At 41.4% G+C, this 21,596-nt stretch overlaps 2 long non-coding RNA genes across 3 annotated transcripts; one reads left to right on the forward strand and one right to left on the reverse strand.

The window, feature by feature from the left end:
• Positions 1–1,709: 1,709 nt before the first annotated feature.
• On the reverse strand, positions 1,710–4,859 carry LOC115776847 (uncharacterized). The gene is made up of 5 exons (XR_004019516.1): positions 4,284–4,859; positions 3,564–3,695; positions 3,067–3,213; positions 2,433–2,784; positions 1,710–2,251 (listed from the first exon to the last, which is right to left on the reverse strand). It is a non-coding gene; the product is annotated as an uncharacterized LOC115776847 (long non-coding RNA).
• LOC115776849 (uncharacterized) lies at positions 4,460–7,439 on the forward strand. 2 transcript variants are annotated; one of them, XR_004019518.1, is made up of 6 exons: positions 4,460–4,850; positions 5,191–5,273; positions 5,385–5,529; positions 5,996–6,148; positions 6,470–6,684; positions 7,106–7,439. It is a non-coding gene; the product is annotated as an uncharacterized LOC115776849 (long non-coding RNA). The 2 variants fall into 2 exon arrangements; XR_004019517.1 differs by having other exon boundaries at positions 4,460–5,273.
• The last annotated feature ends 14,157 nt before the right edge of the window (positions 7,440–21,596 follow it).

The following is a 21,596-nucleotide window of genomic DNA, read 5'->3' on the forward strand; positions in this document are numbered from 1 at the left end:
AACAATGGAGGTGTGGAACATGGTACATTCAGGCCCCATTTACAAGATGCAGTTTCCACTGGAAATGGTGTCGTTTTGATGCGTTTCAGCTTTCCGTTTACACGATAGCTTTTCAGAAACGATCTGCGTTTACACAATGACACGTGAAACGATGAAAACGATGTAGTTCCCATTCCAGGCCACAAGTTGGCGTTGGTTTTCTCTTTGCAAAGCTTGTTTACGCAAGACACGCATGTATAGAGTGACACAGCAGGAAGCGCGGCACATTGTTCATTACTTACAAAATGGCCAATGTGAGAAGTTTTGTGTGGACTGACAATGAGGTTGGATCGCTGCTGCACACAATGCTGAATTACAAAACGGTAAAAACACAAGAAAAGCATAAGAAGCACTCATGAATTGGGGCGCCTGGGTGGCTTAGTGGTGAAGCCGGCGACCACATACATATATCTCCAATCTCATTGTACATCCTGTATAATGACAATAAAGGCATTCTATATTGGGGTGTGGCCAGTGCGGGCAGCGCAGGTTCGCGTCCCGGCCCGTTGCCAATTTGCCTGCGTGTCTTCCCCTGTATCTTTTCCCCATTTCCTGTCTCTCTCCACTGATGATAAAAGCTGCTGTAGCCAAAAATGCAAAAAAAAAAACAAAGAAAGAAGCACTCGTGAATCTGCGAGTACTGTTTATCAATTTGAACATGCAAGGAAAACTGTGGCCGTCGCAACCATAGTGCACATGTGCGAGTCACCTGTTTTCAAATCACCCCAGTTTCAAGTGTTTACACGAGAACGCAAGCCGGTGCGTTTCTGAAATGGTCCACTCTGGACCCCGTTTCCAAAACACATTGTTTTCACTCCATTGTCGTGTAAACGGAAGGGCAAAACGCATCAAACGACGCCCTTTTCATTTTGAAACAGTGTCGTGTAAACGGGGCCTCAGACTCAATGTCCTCAGCCTCCCTCGGAATGCTGTAGAAGTTCTGCCAGTGGTGGGTGTTAAGATCTCGCAGACTGGGGCTTCTGCCAGGCATTCCCACCCTTAGCAAAAAGAAGTTTATTCAAGTGTACTATGAGTATACTTATTTTTTACTAAACCTGAGAAAGTATACTTGAAGGTCACTTTTTATAAACTATATTTTATATACTTAAGAATAGTATAATGAAGTATACTTGGCTTATACTGAAAAGTATAAACAAAAGTCTAAGACTAAGTACATTAATACTAAGACTTACACTTATACTTTAATACTAAAACTTGGACTTATACTTTAGTATACTTTTTACATCTTTCTGCCACAAAGTACTAATACTTACTATATCTTGCTCCAAGTGCATAATAAGGTCAAGTCATTGACTCATGCTTAACATTTAATTTATATATTGATAATATAATGCTGGAGTTTAAAACTTTACAGTATATAGTATGTGTGCTCAATTGCATTATCTTTATGTACCTTAAAAATCATACACAAAACAGAAAACCTTTGACTTGACTTTATTGATCAAGCGAGTCCCTTTCATAAGGGTTTGGCAATGGTGTTATGTACATAGTATCAGCTGTTTCAACAAGAACACATTTTGTTTTGATCATGTCAGGCCAGACAGCATTAACAGTTTCAGCTTTTTTCACAACATGTACGAAAGTGCTTTGTACACTGATGTGTGAATCTTTACATATTTAATAAGTATAACTGATTTAATAAGTACCTCAACTAAAACACAACATAGTTTGCCACATGAACAAAAAGCAGGGATTTGATGTGAACATGTTTGTTTAAAAATAACCAAGTCAGAAATTAAACAAAATGTACCATCTTTCAAGCATGCAGCACTATTGTGTCTCTTCTTTAGTCTGTCATAGTTTTGACTGTGATACACAAGTCCATTTACCAAAAAACGGTTCTAAGACCAAAAGCAGTTGCTTAGATTTCCACAATGGCAAGCCTATATGACATTTTTATACTTGTTTGCACCGGGGGGTGACCAAAACCTCTGACATTTTCATTTAGCATTTCACAATTTTCTGTTTTCCTTTTACTAAAGTAAAGTTCTTCAACAAAAGACTGAATTGAATGTGAGGGTGGAATCAAACCTGGAAACATTAGATTGAACAGTTTCAGTAAATGAGTAAGTGCTTTGCCTGTTAAGTTGTTATGCAGCACATAGGACATCAGCATCAATAAACTTTCTCCCTTTGAAACAGGTGCACCAGGATATAGGGGCTTGTCACCATCTGCGTGGTCTTCAATGCCCTATGGATATAGGAAAAAAAGATAGAAAAAGCATGTATAAATTAGAACGAGTAACAGTTAACACATACAGTGTGTATTATCATCATTATTATTATGTAGTACTGTCTCCAAATGTTCCAATTGTATGTAATGTGCGAATAGTAACTACTAACAATGTGTTATTGAACCACTGTCTACATACCACTGGAAATTCAGGTTCATTTCCTCTTGCACTCCCCTCCATCACGTTTTCGTCATCAGCATGGTTTTCAGCTTCATCAATGGCAGCACCAATCAAGTCCTCTTCAGAATGTGGCAGAGCTTCATCATTTTACAAGTTGACAAGGGAAAAAGATAACTTGAAGTAATTAATTAAAAGATTAAAGGAAGCGTATATAAACTAACCCATAGAATGGTGCATTCACCTCTGAGACATCCACATCCAACTGGCTTGTGGTTGGTTTCTCAGTGTCGAGTTCATCGTCTTCATTTTCACTGCTGGAAGTGTTACTCCAGTGGTCTTCTGTGTCGGTGTGGTTATCTATATTATCATTCTACATGTGAACAAAGGAAAGAGAATAAAAAAATGTAACTTTTGCTTTTTTGTTAGCAATGTTGTCATTTGTCTACACTTTGGTTCAGCTAGAGGATAGCTCAAAATGCACATAAGTGTGGTATGAATGTGCCCAACCATTACAGCAAACCTCTAACTAAATGTATTGGAAAATGTGTGCACTGTTGACACTTCCGTGAGAGTGTCACTGAAGGCCCTCTGAAGCATATTACTATGCTAACAAACTTGGCCTAGTGTATTCCCCCACCCTACCCCAATGTACCTCTTGAATGTCCATATCCAACAGGCTGTCCATGGAAGAGCTCTCACTATCAAATTCATCTTCACTGCTGGAATTGAGTTCTTCCTCTCCACTGGTCGAAGTGTAAGTCATGTGACCATCTGTGTTGATGTCATCATGACTGATATTCTACAGTTTAACAAGAGAAAGACAATGAACAACTGAATGAATTAACTCCCTTTATGTCAAGTCCAATCATCAAATCATAAACAGAGTAAGTGTAAACTTCAATTTTCTGACAACTTCAGTGCTTTCCACCTCAACTGCTTATTGTGTCATGGGAGAAAAATAAGTCAGTAATGTGGCATATGACAGGTGCTTATGATAATGTGCCTAGTTGGGGAGCTGAAAGCACAATTTAGGAAAGATTCTTAAACTTTAATCAAGCAGGATATGAAGATTACCCAGATACATGGGGGACTGTATACTGGCAACACAACAATTCCACTTAGACTGAAACTGTGCTTTTGCATATTTACCTGTTGAAGGGCAGAATCCAAAAGCCTAGGTGTGGAAGAGCTCCTACTGTTGACATCATCTGTAACTTCTCTATGGGAAGCAGTGGGCTGACTAATGTGATCTCGTGAGTTGTCCTGTAGTTCTGCCCTATCCTGAAAAGGTGGGGTGTTCAAACATAAATGTAAATTATTACTCAGGTCCTTTCATTCCCTTTGGGTATACTGAGTGCATTTAAGATCATCCCAACATATTTTGGGAAGTTGCCTCCGCATGAGACTGTACATAATGCATGGGTATCAATTGTCTTTGAAATTAAAACCAGATTCAACTTTCCCTATTCTGCCAACTTCATTGAAAAGAAATCTCACCTGCATTGTAAGCAGCTAGCTGCTAGCTGTGTTCAGATCTTACACATCAAACATTAAAACATAACAGTTTTAATAGACTCCTTGCATATAAACATTTTTACTATGGCTCACTTACTTCCGGTTACATTGGCTGCATAACAATCACTGTAAAAGACAACTCACACAAACTTGCATTCGGACATTAGCTTACAAGTCTGTCACTCATAGTCAAACAAAAACGCTACCTTTAACGGTAGCAGCCATGTAATCTTTCATTTAAGATTACAAGCTGCTAACATTCCAACGTGATTAATGCGGCTAATGTAGCCTAACTGGAAACATCTGAGCAGTACAGAATTTTATGTGTGAGCAAATTCATTATCTGTTACTTACTTTTACTTTCCATCTGTACTTGGTAGTCCTTGGAATCTCTGCTGTGTAATCCTCTAAATATCTTTGATAAGGTCCACACTGTTTAGCCACGTTAGCTCTAATGAGCTAGCTCAGCTTCTTCCAGGTAGTATCGCCACAGAAATTTCTGGTACGGCACTTCTGGCCATGGTCCCGCCCCTACCTGGCAGCCAATGGGAGCCTCCCAATTTTAAATTAGCGCTCACGCGCCAATTCAAGGTCTCCCTTGCAAAAAAAATAAATAAATAACGGTCTCAACCAGTATCAACAAGGAAAGGAGAAGAAGGAGAAGACATATCCTAGCTAAAATTAAATTTTCAGCATTAGATACCACAATGCCATTTGCCATTTATTATTTCAAGGACAAGACTGTGGAAGTTGGGAAGATTTTATGGATGAGTACTGACGACCAGCAACAATGTCCAAAAGTAATCACTCAGTGCCCTGATCTAGAAGAAGAAGACGGATGGATGGAGATAAAGTGGGACATAAAAGGCAGAAAAAAGTCAGCTCCAGCCTTTTTCCCAGCAAAGGTTTTGATGGTTGGTGGTAAGTTGTTAATTGTATTGCTTCTCAGCTAGCTTCATAGCTTCATCTATACCCTATATGAAAAAGCTAAAGGGGTGTTCACATTGGCAGTTTTTTAATTACAGAAAATAAATACCTTGGTATGACACCAGTTGATTCTAAGTGACATTTCTTTATCATTTCTGGTGTGCATAAAACTTAACTCCATAGTTATATGATTTTTGTTTTACACATTTTTGAATCTAGGTATGATCCATCAGTGGTGCAGCTGACTCTGTAAATGCAAGTAAATCATCATTACCATGGATGTTATTATATTTGCCTGTTATAAACATATAAAACTGAATTATAATTTTAACAGAAGAGAAAGAAGTCATCGTGTGCTGAAAAAGAGTGATGATAGAAGAGCTGAAGAAGCAGCTGGCAAACAAAATATCTTCAGAGGTAAAATATTTGACTATTGTGGTATTTTGAGGTGAAGCAATAATTATGGTGTGGATTTTCTGCCTGACCCTAATTCTGGCTGATTCTTTGATTTCACGTGTTTTGGTGTAGTCAACTAACTCAAATGAGGAGTCATCAGATGAGGAGCAGCTGCCCAGAAACTGGAGTGTAGCACAGAAGAAAGTGAAAGAGCTTCAGAGAGAAATCGAGAACCTGAAAGCAGACTATGGGAAAGAGATACTAGATGCTATGAGAGGTATTTTCTCTTTATCAGTTCAAGTAGCCTAAAGCAAATTATAAAACAACAGCTTTTAACGACTGAATATGTGCCTATACTGATTCCTGATGTCAAACACTGTGGGTGTGCAGGTCAGGTATAATGAACTAAACTTAATAACACAATAAAGTGAAATTTTCTTATACTCCCATACTGAAGCATTGAAATCTGAAAAAAGAGACTCACAAATCACACAGACAAACAATTGCTGGCAGGGAGAGCTGGGATCTGCTGCCAAGTGTGGAAAAAGGTCCACACCTGGCTTCAACCTGACATTTATAGGTTTTGGCTAATTCAGTCTCCTCCTGCTTCCTGTTTCTGCCTATCAGCGCCACTTCCAGTCACGGTCTTCATAACAAAAATGACTAATTTAATGTTTTAAAATGGTCTCAAAACACAGTAATGACACAAAGCTTTTGTTGCCTTGTTTTCATTCCCTTTACAGAGCTTCCAGCAGTAGTGACAACGCTGAAAGAGATCTTAGAAAAAAATTACTGTTCAGATCTCAACTCCTGCTTCCACCTGGTCAACACCCACACCAGACCAACAAGTTTGACCACCCGCCTCTCCTCAAGTGTTGTCTGACCCTCATAATATGGTAAATACCTCAAAATGCATTGACAGGGTATGTGTTTATCCATGTGGGGAAATGTTTGCTATACAATTTCCCTCTACACCTTGTGACTATACACATAATTTAAAAAGAAGCATATTAATCAACTTTGTGCTGGATGTATACAAATAATGATTGATTTGGAAATGCTATGATGATGCCCCCCAAATTTCTCATGTTATGGAGTTAGTCTATAGATTATAGGCCAATGCATATTCACTGCACTGATAAATGAATAGATTTACAAAGAAATTTTATATAATTGTTTCATCATTATTTGGTGAGTAATAGTCAAATGTTTTGCAGGTGCCTCTATACGCCAGGTTGTGATGTAAAAGTCCCAAGACTAAAGCTGAAGTCTCTGCGAACTGCAAGTTCAGCATTGTACATTGGGGATCTTGCGGTGTTCATCTATGGTAGACACGCTGTCCAACTCAAGTTTGACCGGGAGGCAGTCGGGGCCCACAAAGATGTGGAATCAAAACCACAACTGGATAACACCAAGCTTGATGCTATATTTGGTGAGTGCATTTAATTTAAGGCAAAACTGGAATAATAGGAAGAGATAGTTATAATCAGACACTCACTCACACTATCAGTACTACAAATAAAATAAAATAAAAACAATACATACTAATGCTTCTATATGATGGTAAACAATCGAGGCTTTTCAGTTGTCGTAAATTACAGAGGATTTACACGTGATGTCACTGCCAGCACGCTGTCCATTGTTTTGCCACTCAGTTGCACTCTGCCTTATTCAGTCTGACTGGCGTGTGATGTGTGTGCAATCCCTTTATAACAGTTTTTGCTGATTGCATTTAAGTTCAGAAATGTACCTGATAAACCATCCTCCCTGCCATGACATGTGTTAATTGTGGACAGTGAATAAGAATAACAATGAGGTAATGGTTTGTTCTGTATGTGTTTTTTCACTCACAGACCATGCCCAGGTGAAATCTCCTGACACCCACCATGCAAGATGTGAGACGAATCATAAGAAAGAAATGCAACAACATAAGCTACGCCAACAAGTAGATGAAAAGAAGTCATAAAAGTACAGATTTTGTTTCTGTCTTTTTTATTTTTGGTTCCAAAGGTGTGCTTTTCTTTTACCTTTTTTGACAAGGAAGGACTTTATTTCTCAGTTGAAGATGCTATGTTTACATTTTTACAAGCATATGCACAAGTTTTGCTTTACCACTTTTTACAAATAAGGACTTGATCTTGGCGAGACCATTATGCTCACATTTTTACATGCAAATGTGCACTTTTTCCTTTCATTTTCTCCAGTAAGGAAGAACTTGATTTCATAGGTCTTTGTTTTTGAAATGTTTGAAATCTTTGAAAATATATAAAACTTGTTTTCAACATTTCAACGTCTTGTGATTTTGTAAATGCATCACACTTTCATAAACTTTAAGAATACTTTAAGGAGTATATTTCCAGTATATAAATAGTAAGCTACAAGTGATGTGCCAAGCAAACTTAAAGTATAACAAATAAGCTAGTGAAATAACCAACATTTATAACAGTATACTTAAAGTATACAATAAAAATAGGGACTCAAAGTATATAACTAGTACAATGGCAGTATATCGATAAGTGTACTTGTGGTATAGTCTCTGGAGCTTGAAAAAGGCGACTGGACTTCTTTTTGTTTCTTGAAGACGTTTCACCTCTCATCCGAAAGGCTTCTTCAGTTCTCAACCAAATGGTGGAGAGACCCAGGTATTTAAACCCCTGTGGGCGTAGTCCCCTGGAGGTGGTTATGACCCTCTATTGATCATGTGCTTGAACACATGTGCCCAGGTGTGAAGGGGGCGTGGGTCATATTTAATCAGTGGTTTCAGTTGAAACCAATTTAGGACTCCGCTCCATTGTTTCCTGTGGCCTATTGAGGTCACTGGAACAAAGGTGTGAATGGGGGTTGAGACGTCTGGGAAGGGAGCTCAGGACAGCACTGTAAGCGGGGGAAAGTTGGTGACGTAATCCACCTCCTCTGTTCAATGATGGTTGTTCACAGTGGACATAGATGGCTTCTTTCACTCCTCTTTCAAACCATCTGTTTTCCCTGTCCAAAATGTGGACATTGGCATCCTCAAAAGAGTGCCCTTTTTCCTTCAGATGCAGATGTACTGCTGAATCTTGTCCTGTTGAGGTGGCTCTTCTATGTTGTGCCATTCGTTTGTGAAGAGGCTGTTTGGTTTCACCAATGTAGAGGTCCGAGCATTCTTCACTGCACTGAACAGCATACACTACATCGCTGATCTTGTGTTTGGCGGGTTTGTCCTTGGGATGAACCAGTTTTTGTCTTAGGGTGTGACTTGGTTTGAAGTATACTGAGATGTCATGCTTGGAGAAAATTCTTCTGAGTTTCTCTGACAAGCCTGACACATATGGGATGACAATGTTGTTCCTCTTGTCCTTCCCATTCTCTGTAGTTTGTGTTTGGCCTTCATTCCTGTGCATCTTAGCTGATTTGATGAAGGCCCAGTTGGGGTAACCGCATGTTTTGAGGGCTTTCTTAATGTGTGTGTGTTCCTTATGCTTCCCTTCTGCCTTAGAGGGAACACTTTCCGCACGGTGTTGTAGGGTCCTGATCACCCCAAGTTTGTGTTCCAGAGGGTGGTGGGAGTCAAAGAGGAGATACTGGTCTGTGTGTGTGGGCTTCCGGTAAACTTCAATGTTGAGGCTTCCATCTTCCTCGATAAGCACCGCACAGTCCAGGAATGGTAACTTGTTATCTCTGGTGTCCTCCCTGGTAAAACGTATGTATTTATCCACTGAGTTAATGTGACGAGTGAAGGCTTCTACTTCATGGGTTTTGATTTTGACCCAGGTGTCATCTACATATCTGTACCAGTGGCTAGGTGCCTTCCCTTTGAAAGAACCAAGAGCTTTACTTTCCACTTCCTCCATGTAAAGGTTGGCTACGATGGGAGACACTGGGGAGCCCATGGCACATCCATGCTTCTGTCTGTAGAATCCATCATTGTATTTAAAATATGTTGTGGTAAGGCAGAGATCTAAAAGTGCACAAATCTGATCTGGGGTGAAGCTGGTTCTGTTCAGTAAGGAATCGTCTTCCTGTAGTCGTCTTCTGACGGTCTCCACTGCCTCAGTTGTAGGTATGCAAGTGAAAAGTGAAACCACATCAAAGGACACCATGGTTTCATCTGGATCCAGTACAAGATTCTGGACCTTGTTAGTAAAATCTGTAGAGTTTTCAATGTGGTGGGGTGTGATGCCAACAAGCGGTGATAAGATGGTGGCGAGGTGTTTGGAAATGTTGTAGGTGACCGAGTTTATACTGCTGATAATGGGTCGAAGTGGGACTCCTTCTTTGTGGATCTTTGGGAGTCCATAAATGCATGGAGTGGCTTCTCCAGGGTACAGGCGGTAGTAAGTGGGGCGGTCAATGGCTTTTTCCTTTTCAAGTTGTTGCAGGCAGCAAACAACTTTTTTCTTGTAGTTGCTTGTGGGATCACGTCTCAAGACCTCATAAGTATTGTTGTCACTGAGGAGTGTAGTAATTTTGTTGTGGTAATCCGATGAATTCAGCACAACCGTGCACCTCCCCTTGTCGGCTGGCAGTATGGTGATGTTTTGATCCTTGCTTAGGGCTGTGATGGCCTTCTTCTCCTGAATGGTGAGGTTGGATGGAGGAAGTCTTGCACTGGAGAGAGTGGCTGAAACTTTCATCCTGATCTGTTCTGCTACAGGATGAGAAAGTTTGTTATTTCTTATAGCGGTTTCTGTTGCTGTGATGAGGTCTACTATAGGAAGCTGTTGTGGGGCTATGGCAAAGTTGAGTCCTTTGGCTAGCACATTTTCTTCTGGTTTGGTGAGGACCCTGTCTGATAGGTTCTTCACCCACTTTCCTTGGTTTCCATTGCTTATCGTGTCGTCCTGTTTGTTAACAGATGAATGGTATGCCTTGGTTTGCAGAGTTTGAAATTTACGTAGTTGTCTTTCCTTGCCTTTGATGTGTTGTGCGAGCTGGGCTTTGTCCACAAATGTAGAAACTTCTTCTGCGATGGTGTGAGGTAAGAGTGATGAGAGTTTCTGCTGAGTCTGGTGGATTTTGTTCTGGAGTGCATCTATGGTGAAATGGACCTCCAGATGCACTCCAGAACAAAATCCACCAGACTCAGCAGAAACTCTCATCACTCTTACCTCACACCATCGCAGAAGAAGTTTCTACATTTGTGGACAAAGCCCAGCTCGCACAACACATCAAAGGCAAGGAAAGACAACTACGTAAATTTCAAACTCTGCAAACCAAGGCATACCATTCATCTGTTAACAAACAGGACGACACGATAAGCAATGGAAACCAAGGAAAGTGGGTGAAGAACCTATCAGACAGGGTCCTCACCAAACCAGAAGAAAATGTGCTAGCCAAAGGACTCAACTTTGCCATAGCCCCACAACAGCTTCCTATAGTAGACCTCATCACAGCAACAGAAACCGCTATAAGAAATAACAAACTTTCTCATCCTGTAGCAGAACAGATCAGGATGAAAGTTTCAGCCACTCTCTCCAGTGCAAGACTTCCTCCATCCAACCTCACCATTCAGGAGAAGAAGGCCATCACAGCCCTAAGCAAGGATCAAAACATCACCATACTGCCAGCCGACAAGGGGAGGTGCACGGTTGTGCTGAATTCATCGGATTACCACAACAAAATTACTACACTCCTCAGTGACAACAATACTTATGAGGTCTTGAGACGTGATCCCACAAGCAACTACAAGAAAAAAGTTGTTTGCTGCCTGCAACAACTTGAAAAGGAAAAAGCCATTGACCGCCCCACTTACTACCGCCTGTACCCTGGAGAAGCCACTCCATGCATTTATGGACTCCCAAAGATCCACAAAGAAGGAGTCCCACTTCGACCCATTATCAGCAGTATAAACTCGGTCACCTACAACATTTCCAAACACCTCGCCACCATCTTATCACCGCTTGTTGGCATCACACCCCACCACATTGAAAACTCTACAGATTTTACTAACAAGGTCCAGAATCTTGTACTGGATCCAGATGAAACCATGGTGTCCTTTGATGTGGTTTCACTTTTCACTTGCATACCTACAACTGAGGCAGTGGAGACCGTCAGAAGACGACTACAGGAAGACGATTCCTTACTGAACAGAACCAGCTTCACCCCAGATCAGATTTGTGCACTTTTAGATCTCTGCCTTACCACAACATATTTTAAATACAATGATGGATTCTACAGACAGAAGCATGGATGTGCCATGGGCTCCCCAGTGTCTCCCATCGTAGCCAACCTTTACATGGAGGAAGTGGAAAGTAAAGCTCTTGGTTCTTTCAAAGGGAAGGCACCTAGCCACTGGTACAGATATGTAGATGACACCTGGGTCAAAATCAAAACCCATGAAGTAGAAGCCTTCACTCGTCACATTAACTCAGTGGATAAATACATACGTTTTACCAGGGAGGACACCAGAGATAACAAGTTACCATTCCTGGACTGTGCGGTGCTTATCGAGGAAGATGGAAGCCTCAACATTGAAGTTTACCGGAAGCCCACACACACAGACCAGTATCTCCTCTTTGACTCCCACCACCCTCTGGAACACAAACTTGGGGTGATCAGGACCCTACAACACCGTGCGGAAAGTGTTCCCTCTAAGGCAGAAGGGAAGCATAAGGAACACACACACATTAAGAAAGCCCTCAAAACATGCGGTTACCCCAACTGGGCCTTCATCAAATCAGCTAAGATGCACAGGAATGAAGGCCAAACACAAACTACAGAGAATGGGAAGGACAAGAGGAACAACATTGTCATCCCATATGTGTCAGGCTTGTCAGAGAAACTCAGAAGAATTTTCTCCAAGCATGACATCTCAGTATACTTCAAACCAAGTCACACCCTAAGACAAAAACTGGTTCATCCCAAGGACAAACCCGCCAAACACAAGATCAGCGATGTAGTGTATGCTGTTCAGTGCAGTGAAGAATGCTCGGACCTCTACATTGGTGAAACCAAACAGCCTCTTCACAAACGAATGGCACAACATAGAAGAGCCACCTCAACAGGACAAGATTCAGCAGTACATCTGCATCTGAAGGAAAAAGGGCACTCTTTTGAGGATGCCAATGTCCACATTTTGGACAGGGAAAACAGATGGTTTGAAAGAGGAGTGAAAGAAGCCATCTATGTCCACTGTGAACAACCATCATTGAACAGAGGAGGTGGATTACGTCACCAACTTTCCCCCGCTTACAGTGCTGTCCTGAGCTCCCTTCCCAGACGTCTCAACCCCCATTCACACCTTTGTTCCAGTGACCTCAATAGGCCACAGGAAACAATGGAGCGGAGTCCTAAATTGGTTTCAACTGAAACCACTGATTAAATATGACCCACGCCCCCTTCACACCTGGGCACATGTGTTCAAGCACATGATCAATAGAGGGTCATAACCACCTCCAGGGGACTACGCCCACAGGGGTTTAAATACCTGGGTCTCTCCACCATTTGGTTGAGAACTGAAGAAGCCTTTCGGATGAGAGGTGAAACGTCTTCAAGAAACAAAAAGAAGTCCAGTCGCCTTTTTCAAGCTCCAGAGACTACTATGACCTGGATAACTGAGAATCTACACAGACATACTTGTGGTATACTTTAAGCATATGAGAGGGATATACCAAGTACATTGATAGTATATAGATGAGTGTACTTGTTGTATACTTTTGCAAACTTAAAATGAACTTTAAAGTATACTTTCATAAACTTGAAATGTTCCAATTTAGTCCGAAAAAGTATTAAATTGGTATACTTTCTAGTACACTTAAAGTACATGGTCTATAGTATACTTGCTATACTTATACTTAAGTATACTTCATAAAATGAACTTAAGTATACTACTTTTTGCTAAGGGCAGCCAAGCCAAGTTTATTTATAAAGCACTTTAAAAACAGGAACCACTGACCAAAGTGCTGTACATAAAACACATCAGGACAAGAGAAGATAAAATTTTTAAAAAGCAATTTAAAAATAAAAATTTTATACATAAATAAAAAAACAATAAAATACAAAGTTTATCCTAATAAATAAATTAATAAAATCAAAAAACAAAACACTAGCTCATACTAGTCAAATGAGAAAGATAGGTCTTAAGATCAGATTTAAAATTGGCCAATGACGAGGCCTGTTTAATGCCCAAAGGCTCTGTCTCCTCTGAGCCTCCACTGTGTCCTCGGCACATCAAGGTACAGCTGGTCAGCTGATCTGAGTGACCGGGAAGGAGCATGTAAGTGCAGCAACGTGGAGAGATAAGGTGGAGTAAGGCCATGTAATGTGTACTGTTCTCTCTATGTGTTGTACTCCCTGAGCGTGAACATAGATAAACAGCCAGCCAAACTCCTTTTCTGGAGCCAGGAAAGTGAGCGTACTTGCTCCTTTAATGACTTCGTACATGGCAATCACATTGAACTGACGTCCATGAACTGGAGTGAAACTACAAAGACACATAAAAAACACTCTCAATAGATTGTCATATAATCTACAGGTAAGCAAAGTTAAACACTAACACAAGAGACATCAAAGTAACCATCCTATAGATATATAATGTGAGTTTAACACAAAAGTGCAGGTAACAGGTAAGCACACATGTATCATTGACTCAGAAGTTATAACCATTATATTCACAAAGGGTGAGAGAAAATGTCAGAAAACATACTATTATAAATCTCCATACATGTAAAGAACGGCTAGAACTCACAGCCATTGCTTTCTGAAGGATCCAGTCGAAGGATTGTTTTGGATGTAACATAAATGACTTCAGTGTGCAGTAATGCTTTCCCCACAATTCTCAGCACTTCCTGCCTATACGAATGTCAAAATCAAAGCTCCAAAAATTTCTGATGAATATAACAGAAATACAATTCCTCTGTTCTTATTGCAACATATAAACACTCAAGACAGAACATAATGACTTAAAAACAAGTAAAAGAATTTTAAAATGGACTCTAAAATGGACGGGCAGCCTGTGCAGTGAGGATAAAACAGGAGTAATATGCTCCCTGTGCCGTGATCCCGTCAAGTGCCGCGCAGCAGCGTTTTGAACCAGCTGTAGACGAGATAGGGAAGACTGGCTAACACCAGCATACAATGCGTTGCAATAATCCAGCCTAGCTGTGATAAAGGCATGGATCACTACTTCAAAGTGTTTTTTTGATCAAATATTTTTTATCTTCGCCAGCTGCCTCAAATGAAAGAAACTAGATCTCACCACTGCACTGATCTGGCCCTCCAACTTAAAACTCTCATCCATCATAAAACCCAAATTTGTGACAGACTGCTTCACATATTGTTATAATGGACCCAGGTCCAAAGGAGGAGATCCACCAGTTGTACTAGGGCCAAAAAGAATCACCTCCGTCTTTTTGTCATTAAAATTCAGAAAGTTTAGAGCCATCCAAGATTTAATTTCATCAAGACGCTTAATTACAATCTGTACAGAGTTGGCTTCCTTGCGATTTAGGGGCATATAAATCTGTGTATCATCCGCATAGCAATTGAAGGCAATTTTATGCTTTCTAAGGATGGAGTCAAGGGGGAGTAGATATAAAGAAAACAAGTATTGAACCCTGTGGCACCCCACACGACAAAGGAGCAGATGATGATCTAAAATTAGGTTAACATAAAAGGACCTATCAGCCAAATATGACCTAAGCCACTCTAAGACAGTGCCTTGAAAACCCACATACTGCTCTAAACAAGAAATTAAAATACTATGATGCATAGTGTCAAAGGTTGCTGTGAAATCTAAGAGAAGTAAAACCACATAGTCTCCTGCATCTGTAGCTATAACAGTGATTCTCAAATTCAGGCCTCATGGTCCAGTGTCCTGCAGGTTTTAGATGTGTCTCTGCTTCAGCGCACCTGAGTCAAATATAGAAGTCATTAGCAGGACTCTGGAGAACTTGATTGCATACTTAGGAGTTAATTCAGCCATTTGATTCAGGTGTGTTGGATCAGGGACACATCTAAAACCTGCAGGACACCTCGAGTCCTGGATTTGAGAATCCCTGAGCTATAAGGATATCATTAAAAACCCTCAGCATTGCAGGTTCAGTACTATGAAGAGGTTTAAAGCCAGACTGAAAGACCTCAAGGATTTTATTTTCATCTAGGAAGGCTTTCAATTGGCTAAAAACAACTTTCTCTAGGATTTTAGACAGAAAAGGAAGCTTAGAAATGGGCCTATAATTGGATAAAACAAAGGGATCAAGACCAGGTTTTTTGATCAGTGGTTTAATTGTTGCACATTTAAAAAAATTAGGAACCATGCCAGTAGACAGGCTACTATTAATGAGAGCCAGGACCAGTGGGCCTAAGACAAAAATAACCTCTTTAAAAAGTCGAGTTGGGATAATGTCAGTCGGAGAGCTTCTGAGGGCTTCAGGTGACCAACAGTCTCATATAAGGAAGACAGAGTGACAGGTTCAAACTGGTGCAAAGCAGTAGAGCGATGAACAGAGACTGAGGGGTCAAAGGCTGGGGATAATATATGAGCCCTAACACTGTTCACTTTATCCACAAAATAAACTGCAAAATTTCTCACATGCCTCAGGTGAAGGCTCAATGCCAGTACACTGACAGGTGTTTAAAACATTATCAATAATATTAAATAATACACGAGGCTTGTGACAGTTATGCAGAATGATGCTAGACAAGTGCATCTTTCATCTTTCACCACTAGCTGGTAGTGATGCCAACAGTCCTTTAATACTTGGAACGACACTTGTAACTTGTCTTTTTTCCACTTTCGTTCTGCTTTTCGGCATTCACGTCGAGCAGCATTTAACCAGGGTTCTAATTTAATCTTAGTTTTCCTGGTTTTTAGTGGGGCCACTTCATCTAAAATGGACTGGAAAACGAAATAAAACCAAGAAGTGAGCATCTCTGTATCAGAAGATATAGACTCAGGAACGTTCTGATCAAGAACTGCAGAAAAGCGAGTAGCAGTGAGCTGGTTTACAATGCGACAGCACTGTGCAGAAGCACGAGGTTTAACAAAGTTACAGGGCAGAACAACGTCAAACAGCACAGGCTTATGATCTGAAAATACAGCATCACAAATCATTACGTTGGAAATAGACATCCCATATGATAAAACCAGGTCAAGTGTATGACCACGTTCCTGTGTGGGCCCAGACACAGACTGCGTAAAATTAAAAACAATCAATCAAATTTAAAAAGTCATACAGCACACATGTATGTTAAAATCTCCAACAATAAGGACTTGATCATATTTGGGCGTAATATCTGCCAACAGTTCAGAAAAGTCATTTAAAAAGTCCTTATTATTCCCAGCACACCTTCACAACACATTTAGGTGCGCCAGGTCTGTCCAGCATCTTCCCCCGCCACCTGATCCAACTCACTACCAGGTGGCAATCAGTTGACAACTCAGCACCTCTCTTCACCCTTCATACGGCCAACGATCTGGTGATACAACTACAAAATCAATCATCGGCCTAGGGTGTCCTGGTGCCACGTGCACTTATTGAAATCCTTATGTTCAAACATGGTGTTCATTATGGACAAACTGTGGTTTGCACAGAGGTCCAATAACAAAACACCATTCGGGCTCAGATTGGGCAGGCCGTTCCTCCCAGTCACACCCCTCCAGGTCTCACTGTCATTGCCCACATAAGCGTTGAAGTCTCCCAGCAAGACAGTGGAGTCACCTGATGGAGCACTCTCCAGCACCCCGCCCAGCGACTCCAAAAACGGAGGGTATTCTGAACTGTCATTTGGCGCGTAAGTGCAAACAACAGTCAGGACCCGTTCCCTGGCCGGAAGGTGCAGGGAAACAACCCTCTCGTCCACTGGTGAAAACTCCGACGTGCAGGCAGCTAGCCAGGGGGATACAAGAATACCGACCCCAGCTCACCGCCTCTCACAGAGGGCAACTCCAGACTGGAACAGAGTCCAGCCCTGCACCACGGGCTAATGCACGGCCACCAGACGCTCTCCCTCGAGCTCCCTCCCCAGGCCTGGCTTCATGGTGGGGCCCCGGTAATCCTATCCCAGGCAGGGTAAACAGTTCCCTTGTTGGTATTTCCATGGGGGTCTTTATCTGGCCCCTCAACCAGGACTAATTTGCCATGGGAGACCTTACCAGGGGGACAAGCCTCCAGACAACCTAGCTCCTGGGATCACTGGGACACACAAACCCTACACCACAATAAGGTGGCGATTTGCAGAGGAGCTTTAAACAACTGTGCAGTTAAAATTAGGAGCAGCCACACACTCCCCTCCAAAACAGCTGAATGTGTCACAGTATCAGCAGCCAAAGCCAGAATGTTTCCCAGAGTCAAATGCAACAAAAGCAAGGGCTGTCCCAGGGCCCACCGGCTTCTGCAGGAATGCTCAGAGCTGCAGGTTTAACATGTTCAGCTCTCAGCTTAGACGGACGCACTTTTCTTCTCTCCCCAACGCTTCCTTTTCACCTGCTTGCTGCTTTGCTGCTTTTGAGCCTCTCTTCACACAACTTCTGAACTAGAATTTATAATTATGGATCACCATGAGGAGATTGGGGGGAAGGAGAACCCTATTCCCTCTTATTAATTGACATTCCAGCTGACTACATTATGGATTCCTCTGTGTCAAAGTCAAAGTCAAAGTGAACTTTTTTGTCAATCAAACCATGTAATAGTACATTACACAGAAGACTGAAATTTCGTTTCTCCAAACCCCAAAATGTGCAATATTAAAAAACAAAAACACACAACTAAGCATTAAAAAACCAAAGCAGAGAGTAAATATAAAACACTACTAGACATAAATTGTAAATAAATAAATATTAACAGATCACACAACATAAGACAGGCAGTGGGGATACAGTTTCAAGGCTAACACAGTGTACGAGAATGTAGTAAGGTTGAGGTATGTTACTCGAGTGCAGTGGTAATACTACAGGTGTACAACAATAGAAAGTGCAATATGGCAAAGTGCAGAATAGCAGCTTGGAGATAGATAAGTTTTAGTAAACTTATTATGTTCTTGTACAAAAATGAATTTGAATTTGGCGTGTGCATGTGCATAAAAAGAGTATTTTGTAGACGTTGAGTCTGCCATTTTCACAGTTTGCTGGTCATTTTACGCATGTTTTCATGACTGTGGTGTGGAAAATGACGTGCCTGGCCATACTGTTGATGGAGGACACACACATTTGGCTTATTGACACTGGGATTTCTCCAAATTGGACCTGGAGATACCTGGCTTGTCGTTACAGTTCAGGAAGTCTGGGCAGCTGTCTGGCCTTGGTAAGGCTGCTTATGACGGGAAAGCGGGAAGGGTACAGACTCAATCTCAGACTCTGTATATCAGGAGCTGCTTTGGAGGGATTAGTTCTTGGAGACGTATCTGTTCTGCATGGCCATAGAATGAACCAAGTCTGTTGTTGAACCAACTCTGACTTAAGCAATTTGGATTTTTGCTTGAGCCTGAATACCGAGGACTTCACTAACTCTTTTATATCTGCTTGCACTGCTGTACTGGACTGTATTGCCCCTTTTACAACCAAACGCACCAAACCTTCCTCCCAGCCCTGGCTGGATGAGACAACCCGCGCTCTCAGACGTGAGTGCAGACGCGCTGAGAGAAGGTGGAAAAAGGATAAGCTCCATGTCTCCTTAGAGATCCTGCGTAACTGTTTATTGAAATACCAGAAAGCAGTAAAATATGCAAAGTCTGCTTATTTCTCTAACATTGTTTCAAGTAACAGTCACAGGCCTCATTTTCTTTTTAGTGTTTTTAATTCACTCGCTGATCCTCGCTGTAATGTGAACCAAGCGAAGGTCTGTCCTGCACTGTGCGAAAACTTTAAGAAATTTTTTGTGGAAAAAATTTCTGCCCTCAGGCCTTCATCACCTCAGCCTGAAACAGACTCATCTGCACCTCCTCCCAGCAGAGCTGTCTTTGAGCAGTTTGAGCCTGTCACACTCTCCACACTAAAGGAGGTGATTCAAAATATGAGACCTGTAAACTCTCCCACAGACTGTGTTCCGTCTCGCCTTTTTAAAGAGGCTTTTGATTCAGTGGGACCAACTATCCTCGCTCTGATTAACAGTGCGCTTGCATCTGGTTGTGTTCCAGCTGCCTTTAAACATGCAGTTGTACAGCCTCTAATCAAGAAGAAGAACCTTGACCCTGATGTTTTTTCAAATTACAGACCAATTTCTAAATTACCATTTTTATCCAAGGTTCTTGAAAAAGTTGTTTTTAAGCAACTTCAAGCATTTTTAAGTGAACATGGAATGTGGGAAAAGTTTCAGTCAGGTTTTAGAATGCGTCACAGCACAGAGACGGCTCTTTTACGAGTTTTTAACGATCTGCTTTTAACTGTGGACTCTGGTAGTCCTGCAGTTTTAGTACTTCTAGATCTGTCAGCTGCCTTTGACACTGTGGACCACGAGATCCTTCTATCCCGCCTAGAACATGAAATTGGCATTAAAGGCACAGTTCTGACTTGGTTCAGATCTTATCTTACTGATAGAAGTTTCTCTGTCCATCTAGGAGACTGTTTTTCTACCACAGCAAAGCTTTCTTGTGGAGTGCCTCAGGGGTCCATTCTGGGCCCAATTCTTTTCTCATTGTATATGTTGCCTCTAGGGTCGATTTTTAGGAAACATAATATTTGTTTCCACTGTTTTGCTGACGACATCCAGGTGTATATGCCCATCAAACTGAACAGCAGAGATCCATGGGAACCCCTGCTGAACTGTCTAAGTGACATCAAGTCCTGGATGAGAAACAATTTCCTAAAACTTAATGAAAGCAAAACCGAGGTCATATGCTTTGGTAAATTTGACCCCTCAAGCTACTCCTCTGGCACTCTGAGTCATTTGGCTCCTCACTGTCGTGATGCTGTGAAAAATCTGGGTGTCATTTTAGATAGTAGTTTTAAAATGGAGAAGCAAGTAAGTGCTGTTACCAAAATCAGTTTTTACCAACTCAGAGTCATTGCCAAGGTAAAACCTTATCTCCCACAGCAGGACCTGGAAAAAGTTATTCATGCTTTTATTACTTCCCGCCTGGACTACTGTAATTCTCTGTACTTTGGCATAGATCAATCATCTGTGCGCCGCCTGCAGGTAGTCCAGAATGCGGCAGCTCGTCTTTTAACCGGTTTAAAAAAGCATGAACACATTACCCCAGTCCTGTCATCCCTTCACTGGCTCCCTGTCCGTTTTAGAATCGATTTTAAGATTTTATTGCTTACTTTTAAAGCCTTAAACGGACTGGCACCTTTGTATCTGTCTGAGCTGCTTCACTGTCACACCCCTGTAAGAGCTCTGAGGTCATCGAACCAGCTGCTCTTACAGAGGCCTAAAACCAGACTAAAACAGAGAGGTGATCGAGCTTTTGCAGCAGCAGCACCAAAGCTATGGAACGATCTACCTCTCCATATTCGCACAGCTCAGACGATACACACATTTAAATCTCTATTAACCCCTTAACTGGCAAGGGCCCGGTGACGGGCCGTTTGTAGTCCCTTTTTTATGGCAGGCTAGACCCTCCCATTTTTATTGACACGTCATTCGGCCAATCATGTAACTGGCTGCAGCAAATCACCTGACAAAGCTACGTGACGCCCTCTGAGTATTATTGGCTCTGGGAAACCCATTTCTTAACATGATTGGCCGAATGAGGTGTCAGTCAAAATGGGCGGGTCTAGCCTGCCATATAAATGCACTTCATTCGGCCGGCGGACCAGACGCAGCCAGTTAATAGGCTATGAAATGGGTTGTTCAGAGCCAATAATAACCAGAGGGTGTTATGTAGTTTTTGTCAGGTGATTTTTTTGCTGCCAGTTAAGGGGTTAAAAACACATTTCTTTTCCTTGGCATTTGGCTGCAGTGCTACCTCCTTTTAGATGATTGTTTTATGGTATTTTATGGTACTTGTTTTAAACGTTTTAATTTTTAATTTTCTTATGTTATTTATTGTTCTTAATGTTTTTATTTATTTATTTTTATTTTATTATTTTATTTATTTATTTATATATTTTTATTTTTATTTAGTATAGTCCTTGGGGTTACAGATCTTGTACAGCACTTTGGTCAACGTCGTTGTTTTAAATGTGCTTTATAAATATACTTGACTTGACTTGACTTGACTTGACTTGTTGTTTGTTTGTCTTTTCTTGGATGGGTGTTCTGGAACGCAATTTTCATTGTATACTTGTGTACAATGACAATAAAGTTCAAGCTAATCTAATCTACTCTAATCTGTCGAGCCAACACTCTGCCTTTCAGTGTCCAATCGTATGACAGTAATTACAGGCTTGACTAAAAGCACCAAAATCCCCAACAGAAACACTGCTCCTACCAAACTGGCCTTCAGCGCACGCGCACACACACACACACACACACACACACACAC

Source organism: Archocentrus centrarchus, unplaced genomic scaffold (genome assembly GCF_007364275.1).
Source record: "Archocentrus centrarchus isolate MPI-CPG fArcCen1 unplaced genomic scaffold, fArcCen1 scaffold_38_ctg1, whole genome shotgun sequence".
NCBI lineage: Eukaryota > Metazoa > Chordata > Actinopteri > Cichliformes > Cichlidae > Archocentrus > Archocentrus centrarchus.